Source organism: Bison bison, unplaced genomic scaffold (assembly GCF_000754665.1).
Source record: "Bison bison bison isolate TAMUID 2011002044 unplaced genomic scaffold, Bison_UMD1.0 scf7180017864360, whole genome shotgun sequence".
NCBI lineage: Eukaryota > Metazoa > Chordata > Mammalia > Artiodactyla > Bovidae > Bison > Bison bison.
The window spans coordinates 1333378-1333821 of record NW_011494932.1 but is presented as its reverse complement, the minus strand read 5'-3'; positions in this window follow the sequence as shown (position 1 = coordinate 1333821).

The following is a 444-nucleotide window of genomic DNA, read 5'->3' as shown; positions in this document are numbered from 1 at the left end:
ACCCGCTGGGTGCCTTGCATCTCTCCGGGGCCTCCCCACACCTTGCTGATCTCGGGGCCACTGGATTGGGAACCCCACTCGGGTCAGCCTCCCAGGCAGATCAAGGGGCCCAGCTGACCCAGAGCTCAGGTGCACTGGGGGGACTGGGGGAAGGGCTCCGAGCTCCCTGAGCGTGAGGTTGGGGAGAGCGAGGCTGGGCCCCCTCCCAGACGTGCCGGAGCAAGAACGGGGGAGCGGGGAGGAGAGCCCAGGGAGGCCCCAGCCTTGCCTCCCCCCGACCCGGTCTGGGCCCTGCTGCACCCTGGGGGCGTTCGCGCCGTCTGCTGTGGATTGTCAGGGTTTAGCCAACGTGTGTAAATGAGTACGCGGAGCCCACAGCCCTCCACCCTCCTGGCCTGGCTGCCCAGGGGCAGGCGGGCATGGCCCTGAGTGACTGACCACTGG